Source organism: Pinus tabuliformis, chromosome 5_1 (genome assembly GCF_031772625.1).
Source record: "Pinus tabuliformis cultivar Carrire ecotype Pingquan chromosome 5_1, CPIR1, whole genome shotgun sequence".
Classification (NCBI taxonomy): Eukaryota; Viridiplantae; Streptophyta; class Pinopsida; order Pinales; family Pinaceae; genus Pinus; species Pinus tabuliformis.
Window position 1 is genome coordinate 235,778,095 of NC_142305.1, and position 6,000 is coordinate 235,784,094.

Sequence of the window (6,000 nt, forward strand, 5' to 3'; positions counted from 1 at the left end):
TATTTAATTGAATTTAGTTTAATTTAATTTATTTATTAATTTATATATTCATTTTGAAATATAAAAGATAAATAAATTTATGAACCTATAAAAGACATTAGTGAACATACACACATATATATAATAAAATTAAATGACTAAAACAAAACCAAATTAGAAAGGAAAAAGGCACTCGAAAGAAAGAAGGTTATAAAGGAGGAAGTTTAAAGAAAATGGAAATATAGATAAATGAAAGAATAAATAAATATTTTAAGAAGGGCAGGGACCCAACAATTACTAATTTTCTAGTCATCATCCATGTTTGGATTACTAGGCTTCCGTTCTATCTCAATAGTCTCTCCAAACTTCCGATGAAAGAAATGATCAACCCTTGCAATGACCCGAGCCTCTTCAAAGAAGATGTGACATTTTTTCTTTTATGTATGTTCTGCCAATGTTGAAGAGCGGGTCCTCCCATGTTTTATGTCATTTGTGTGTTCATGAATCCTCTAATTAATCGAGTGCTCAATTTCAACATTAGTCGTTAGATTTTAGCCATTAAAAGCAATTATATCTACATCGCTCTGCTTATTTATCTGATGCCATGATCTAATTCTCCATCTTGTCATGACGATGAACCATACTAGATGGTTCAAAATGCGTCAACAAATTATATCTAATGTGATTATCGCCGAAAAATTTCTTAACACATATGATATGGATCACAGAAGCCTAAATTAATTTAAAACAAAATTAACTCATAAAAAATAAAAATAATAATAAAAAAATATTTCCAAGAAAACATAATTTAAGAAGAAGAAAAAATTAACACCAAAAAAACAAATAAATAAAAGTAAATTGGATAATCAAAAAATAAACAAATTAGAAAGAGCGTTGCGCTGAGAGCCCGCTCAGACTCGACCTAGCCGCCTCCGTCTCCGAGCTGCCTCCTGCGGCCTCCCCGCCTGGCAGCCTTCTGCTGCTGGGCTCGACCATCTCTGCCCCGACACCTCTGGATCGCTCCCTTCTCCTGGTCGTCCTCGCTGAAGTGGTCCATTTCTGAGAAAAGGGCTGGCATTGGCATCAGCTCTGTTGTGCCCAGCCATGCCTTCATCCGGGGACCCGAACCATCCGAATCTGCCCCTGCCTCCTCCACCGGAGGTCGCAGCCTTCAAAGCCATGATAGCAGCCGGTAGCAAGCGCCCGCCATCAGCCATCCAGCAAAAGTTTGTAAAGAAACTGGAAACCATTCCTTCGGTAGCACTCCCGGAAGAAGAAACGTGCAAAGCAGCACTAAATCTAGATGAGAGAGGACTCATTGGCCAATTCATGGGCCTCTGGCCCTCTCCCAAAGCGGTGGAGGACTGGACTCAAAGGAACTGGAAACCCTTAATCAAAGAAGGAATAAAAAGCTACTTCATAGGCAAAGGATTCTTTGTTTTCGTATTCGAAAGTGCAGAAGATAAAAGCCTAATCTTTAGAAACGAACCCTATTTCATGGGCCCCCAGGGATTATACCTCAACAAATGGTCGTCAGACTTCGATCCAGCCCAGGATGTCCCATCGGCTGTTCCGGTGTGGGTGTGACTCCCCCACCTCCCACTCCACTGCTGGAATCAAAAGTCTCTTAAGATCATTGGCAATGGATTAGGAAAATACATAGATCAAGATGTAAGAAAGGATCAATATTCATGTGCTCGCATTTGCGTTGAAGTAGATCTGGAGGAGGGCCTACCGGAAGCCATCAATCTTATAGTTGTAGGATGGACACATGTACAAGAGCTGGACTATGAACAACTTCCCTTTAAGTGTAGACACTGCCACGGCTACAGACATTTCGCCAAACACTGCAAGAAAAAGGCGGAAGAACAACCATATCAACGAAATGGTGAGCAATGGACCCTAATCCAAAAAACCACTAATCACAAAAAAGGCAGAGGGAAAGGTATACAGAAAGAGGCACCAAGCAGCTCCAACCCCACCCAAGAAAAGAATCCAAAGGGCAAAGAAAGTAGACAGAGTATCCCAGTTACAACAGATACTGAAGACCTGGAACAGACTGCCTCTCCCTCCAACAACAAAGAGGACGGGGAAATGGCACACCTGGAAACTCCTCAAGGAATCCCTTCTAATCCTTCATATGTAGATGTTACTAGGAAAAAACCAGTGGACAGCTCAGGCTCATCGGAGGATGAAACCTTCGAGCAGCCCACAAGAAAAGCAGGCAGGAAATCTCGCAGAGAAATAAGGGAAGAGGAGGCGGAAAGGCTTAAAACACAAGGAAGTCAGCCCACAATAGAGATGTCTATTGGGAGAAACTCCAGGAACAGGCCCCCCAAGGGAGGCCCTCAACCCCATGGTAAATAATGCGCCTCGTCTCTTGGAACTGCAGAGGTCTGGGTAATCCCTCGAAAGCGGAAGCGGTCAAGGACCTACTCAAAACAGAACCCTCAGACATTCTCATGCTCCAAGAGACCAAGATAGAGGGGAAAGCCCTTCTAGATATCAGCAAGAAGAAATGGAAGAAAAGCACAGGAAGAGCAGTCAGTTCAAGGGGCACATCCAGAGGGTTGGCAACCCTTTGGGCAGAAGATCTCTTCCTGCTGAACAAATCCCATGAGACTCAGCATTGGATCTACACGGAACTAACACACTACTCAAGTAAGTTGACCTTCTCCCTTTTCAATCTCTATGTACCTATTCTTTATTCTGAAAAGAGGGACTGTTGGAACTCCCTCGTTGCATTCCTAGAGCAGCGATCCCCTAACAACATCATCCTTGCTGGGGACCTAAATATAGTTTTAAAACCCAAAGAAAAAAGGGGTGGAATCAACAACAGAGATCCCATGCTTCCCCTGGTGGAAGACCTTATACAGCAATGGGATCTTCAAGATTTCAATCCGATTAAAGGGCATTACACATGGACCAACAACAGAGCGGGGGAAGACCATATCGCAGCCCGACTGGATCGATTCCTAGTACAGGGCACCCTGATGTTGAATAAGAAAATTATTACCACTAAAATCCTCCCCAAGCTGACCTCAGACCACAAACCAATTCAGCTCATATTGGAAGATGAAGAAGACCTGGGCCCAATCCCCTTTCGATTCAGTCCCCTCTGGATAGAGAGGAATGGATTCATAGACACAGTGAAAACAGCATGGGTCAAGCCTGTCACTGGGTCCTCCAGCTACGTATGGGAACAGAAGCTCAAAGCAACAAAGTTAGCCCTGAAGGAATGGATAAGGAAGCCTGCCCCAAATCCTTCCAGCCAAAGAAAAGAAATAGTGCAGACATTAGAGGCACTGCAATCTGAAATGGAAAGCAGAGAGATAACCCCATCCTTGCTAGATAAAGAAGTTAAAATTCAATGCTCAGCATTTCGATCCTTCATAACAGAGGAAGAGCATTGGCGATTAAAATCTCGAAGCCTGTGGCTGAAAGCGGGTGATCGGAATACCACCTTCTTCCATCGCCAATATAGAGCAAGACTTTCCAGGAATCACATTTCTGAAATTACAACAGCAGAAGGGCAGATATGCAAAGGTTCCAGTGAAATTAAAGAGGCAGCAGTAAGTCATTACAAAAGTCTGTACACCGCAGGTAATCAAGGCAGTGAGGAAGATATTGCAGATCTCCTCTCAAACATCCCTCTTCTGGCCAGCCCTGAAGACAACTCAGCTCTCACCCAACCCATCACGGAAGAAGAGATCATCAAAGTCATTTGGTCTATGGATCCGGACAAGGCCCCCGGGCCGGACGGATTCACCATACATTTTTACAAGACTTGTTGGGATATCATCAAAGAAGATCTAATAAAGATGATAAAAGGCTTCATGAAAAAAGCCAAGGTAGGAGGAGGAACCAACTCCACCTACCTTGCTCTTATTCCCAAGGAAACCAATCCCGAAACCTTCGACAGATTCAGGCCTATTTCGCTCTGCAACGCTTCATACAAAATTATAGCTAAGCTCCTAGCCACCAGGATGAAACCTCTTCTTAACAGGCTGATCTCAAGTAACCAAGGGGGCTTTGTAGAAGGCAGGCATATACTGGACAATGTCATTCAAGTCCAGGAGACAATACATTCAAGCAATCAGCGAAAGGAAAAAGGAATGCTGATAAAGCTTGACATGGCTAATGCGTTCGATCGAGTCAATCGTTCCTTCCTGTACAAAGTTCTCCACTCCTTCGGCTTCTCTCCCCATTTTGTCAATCTCATCGTTGCCTGCACTCATAATCCCTGGATCGCCCCTCTCGTCAATGGCCGCCCCTCCTCCTTTTTTCAAGCCCAGAGAGGTCTCAGGCAGGGATGCCTGCTCTCTCCCTTCCTGTACATTCTGATGGCCAATTCCCTCAGCAGAAATCTAGCCTCCGAGCAATCCTCAGGTTCCCTCCCAGGCCTCAAACCTTCTATCAGCTCTCCAGCTCTGAACCATGCCCTTTTCGCGGATGATTCTCTGCTCCTGGGTGGGGCATCTGCGCGAATAGCTAAAGCCTTTGACTCCGTCTTAAAACGCTACTGTAGGGTATCGGGCGCCTCCATCAATGAAAGGAAAAGTGAAGTATATGGATGGAACATAGGGCAGCAAGAACTCACAGGCATAGCCAGAATTCTGGGTTTCAACGGTCATGCCCAATGGGAGAGGATAAAATACCTCGGCCTTCCCATCATAATTGGAAACAATAAGAGGTCGTTATGGGCAGAAATCATCGGAAAAATCAAGTCAAAAATCGCTTCCTGGGGTGGACACTGGCTCACAAAAGGAGGTAAGGTAATTTTGATCAAATCGGTCTTATCGGCTCTTCCAATCTACCAAGTTGCCTTTCTTCTTGCCCCAAAGAGAGTGACAGACAATATATCCAGAATTCTACGTGACTTTCTCTGGCAAGGGGGGAAGGGAAATCATCAAAAAATTCATTTAGTCAAATGGGAGAAGGTGAAACGACCAATTCCGGAAGGAGGATTACAAATTTGAGATCCAGCCTTTGTTAATTTGGCGATGGGAGGAAAAATTCTTTGGAAACTGTTTAAGGAGCCAACGCACCCTGTCAGCGTAATGCTGAAATCCAAATACACTTCTAACATGCCACTCAGAAACCTACAGGTCAGTCAAATTCCTAACAGCACTCAAGTATGGAAACTTTGCAACAGAAGCTTGAATTTCTTCAAAGAAAAAGTGTATAAAATTCCAGGCAATGGTAAATGTACAAATCTGTGGTATGACCGAATCATGGACCGAAACCCGCTCTCAGAGACAGAAGAAATCGCAGGGATAAAAGAGTGGCTGGAACGTGCAGGGGTCATCAGCGTGTTCGATCTATCCAAATGGGACAGGCATGGAGACTGGCAGGGATGGGACTTCTTTGGAGTTCCTGACCGACTACAACAGCAGAAATACATCCTAGAAGAAATGCTGGAAGATGCGGCCCCAGTTAATAGAAAATCGAGAGATTGTTGGGGTTGGGGGCGCTCTGGAACATACACTACAGCAGAAGCGTACAATGCCATCCAACCAGATAGGAACAGCAGCAAAACACCGGAGTTCTGGAGGAAAGTCTGGGAACCGCTTGCTCTGCCCAAGGTAAATTTTTTCTTCTGGACGCTGGCCCAAGATAAGCTTCTAACTGGAGATAACTTGATGAAAAAAAACATTGCAGGTCCGCACAGATGTGAGATGTGCAAAAGCAGTTTAGAAACTGCCAAGCATCTCTTCATAGAATGCAAATTTGCAAAAGAAGTTTGGGGACTTTCCCTCCATGAGCTACAAACCACAGTTCCTTCCCACAACTCAGTAGCTGAACTTTTCGATTCATGGAATCAGTGTTACCCCAACAAAATTCCAGTTAAATCCATCTGGAGGAAAGTCTGGAACGCCATACCCAAATTCGTGTGCTGGCAGATTTGGCTGTCCAGGAATGATATGATTTTCAATGAAAAAGCGCACACACCTTTCTCAGTTGCGGCAAAAGCTAAGTCCTTTCTTCTAGAAGCAGTGCAACAACAGAACTATGCAGGTG